At 36.9% G+C, this 3,193-nt stretch overlaps 1 non-coding gene across 1 annotated transcript; it reads left to right on the top strand.

Annotated features, from left to right (window-relative positions):
- Positions 1-1,696: 1,696 nt before the first annotated feature.
- Positions 1,697-1,803, top strand: LOC128592430 (U6 spliceosomal RNA). The gene has a single exon (XR_008381866.1). It is a non-coding gene; the product is annotated as a U6 spliceosomal RNA (small nuclear RNA).
- The last annotated feature ends 1,390 nt before the right edge of the window (positions 1,804-3,193 follow it).

Here is a 3,193-nt window from a genome sequence, read left to right as displayed (position 1 = left end):
TTAAGGCATGAAACAATAAAAATCCTCCAAGAAAGCATAGGAAAAACACTGGAAGATATTGGCCTGGGGAAAGACTTCATGAAGAAGACTGCCATGGCAATTGCAACAACAACAAAAATAAACAGATGGGACTTCATTAAACTGAAAAGCTTCTGTACAGCTAAGGAGACAATAACCAAAGCAAAGAGACAACCTACACAATGGGAAAGGATATTTGCATATTTTCAATCAGACAAAAGCTTGATAACTAGGATCTATAGAGAACTCAAATTAATCCACATGAAAAAAACCAACAATCCCATATATCAATGGGCAAGAGACATGAATAGAGCTTTCTCTAAAGACGACAGACGAATGGCTAACAAACACATGAAAAAATGTTCGTCATCTCTATATATTAGAGAAATGCAAATCAAAACAACCCTGAGATATCATCTAACCCCAGTGAGAATGGCCCACATCACAAAATCTCAAAACTGCAGATGCTGGCGTGGATGTGGAGAGAAGGGAACACTTTTACACTGCTGGGGGGACTGCAAACTAGTACAACCTTTCTGGAAGGAAGTATGGAGAAACTTCAAAGCACTCAAGCTAGACCTCCCATTTGATCCTGCAATCCCATTACTGGGCATCTACCCAGAAGGAAAAAAAATCCTTTTATCATAAGGACACTTGTACTAGACTGTTTATTGCAGTTCAATTTACAATCGCCAAAATGTGGAAACAGCCTAAATGCCCACCAACCCAGGAATGGATTAACAAGCAGCTGTGGTATATGTATACCATGGAATACTATTCAGCCATTAAAAAAAAATGGAGACTTTACATCCTTCGTATTAACCTGGATGGACGTGGAAGACATTATTCTTAGTAAAGCATCACAAGAATGGAGAAGCATGAATCCTATGTACTCAATTTTGATATGAGGACAATTAATGACAATTAAGGTTATGGGGAGGCAAAGCAGAAAGAGGGACGGAGGGAGGGGGGTGGGGCCTTGGTGTGTGTCACACTTTATGGGGGCAAGACATGATTGCAAGAGGGACTTTACCTAACAATTGCAATCAGTGTAACCTGGCTTATTGTACCCTCAATGAATCCCCAACAATAAAAAAAAAAAAAAAAAAAAGCTATGAATAAAAAAGAAGAAACAGCTCCTACTGTCAAGAGGCTTATGGTTCTAGTTGGTCTTTTTCATTTAAGTGTTTTATATTTTATAGACAGACTTCCTGAAAGATGAATTATATGTCTCTCTCTTCAAGTTACTTGCCAAAGACAATACTTAGAAAGATGGTAACAGAAAACAGGATTTGGAATGGAAATCATCAATATGTTCAAAAAAAATTAATTTTCACTTATCATCCCCTATACCTGCTATCAGAATAACTCAAAGTATGGAGTTTTCTTGTCTTGGGAACTTTGACCAATGATTGCTTCCATTTTCATATGTAAACTTTGGTAACACAACCAGAGATATACATCTATCACAGTGTGGCACATGTGGTGAATAAATGTGTTGTTGTTTGAATGGTCCATGCATAGTCATATCTTTGAACAATTTTGTACTTCCAGAAGAAAAGTTTTGGTTCTGAAAGTTAAAAATATATATAAATGACAAGTAATGTGGTTGGTTCAAGATACTTCAAGAGTGTCGTAAAGGGCCACCTAAGCTACTCTAGATAAAACAGGGAAAGTGGTGCTCACTTCAGCAGCACATATGCTGAAATTGGAATGGTACAGAGAAGATTGGCATGGCCCCTGCACAAGGATGACAGACAAACTTGTGAAGTGTCCTGTGTTATTGTATCAATGTACTCAATACTAGCATGAAGCCAGTAGATGATCTAATACATGCCCACACAGGACAAAAACTCAATTCAATTCAAGTTAAGGAGAGGGGGAAGGAGATTGATGTGCTCCCGCCTAATAGGCGTGTTGTAAGGGTACAGGGCACACCTCCTGGGTGAGGGGCACAACTACAACAGGGACCTTACCTAACAAATGCAAACATTGTTACCTAATTGTATCCTCATATTAATATGAAATTTTTTTAAAGGTTAAGAAAAAAGAGAAAGGGAAGGTGTCCATGAGGAAAGTGCAGCAGGAAATAAAAGTAGAAGGTAGAATTCAAAGTGAGAAAAATGAAAGAGAAAGCTTTTAAGTCTGGGTACAAGAAAAATGACAAGCAGAGGGACCAGCGCTTGCAGACAATAGAACACACATTATAAGGAGAAGAATGCAAGGACGGGAAATAACAATAGATCTGCCAAACAGATGCAAAAGCAAGGCATGGCACCATGGCACGATGATACACATCTCAGCAAAGAAAATATGGAAAAGACTAATGACTGCAGATCAGACATTTCGGTTACAATCAGAGACGCAATCACTCTCAACATCACCGTCTCTAAAAATGGAAAACAGGCTATATTGCCAATTTTCACTTAATTCAAATAGGTGGGATACGCTACATTTTTTACATGTTAGAGAATGTTAATTTGTTTGCTTCTCAAAGGTGAACTAGAGGATATTGCAGTTTAAAACTATAATGTTATGTTTCAATCTTAGTTTTTACCAGACCTTAAAAGAAACTATCCTGAAAGTCATTGTTTTAATAGACACACACAAAATAAATTCATTTATCAAGGGTAACGTTCTGGAGATTGTGTTATGAAATATCTATGTGAAAAACAAAACATTTTACAGTCTTTCATGCTGCATTGGAAGATTTACTATGAGTTTAATTGCAATATGGAAACATTCTTAACTGTACAGAAACGAAGCAAGTAATTATCCTACTACACAGCTGATGACCATTATTGTGCTTAAAGATTACCGAAAATTCTAATACATTGAAATTCAGAAAAATAACATTGTAGTTGTATTGCAGAAACATTATTATGGGATTTTTATATATTTATGAGAGTTTGAAGAAAATTGTCACTTGGAGAAATATAATAAGTACTGGAAAAGTAGTTCTGATGATGATCTCAACGATGGCTCATTTTATGTGTCAACTTCGCTAGGCTATCACACTTAGTTTTGTCAAACACATCTAGATGTTGCTGGAGGTATTAAGTTCAAAGCAATAGATTTTCAGTAACATAGACTATCCACCATAATGTGAATGGGCCTCAATCAGTTGAAAGCCTTAGTGAGACAACAGGGTTCCTAGAGGATGAAGATTGCCCTT

Source organism: Nycticebus coucang, chromosome 1, assembly GCF_027406575.1.
Source record: "Nycticebus coucang isolate mNycCou1 chromosome 1, mNycCou1.pri, whole genome shotgun sequence".
Taxonomy (NCBI): Eukaryota; Metazoa; Chordata; class Mammalia; order Primates; family Lorisidae; genus Nycticebus; species Nycticebus coucang.
The sequence above is the reverse complement of the archived record's forward strand: the minus strand, read 5'-3'. Positions and strand labels throughout refer to the sequence as shown.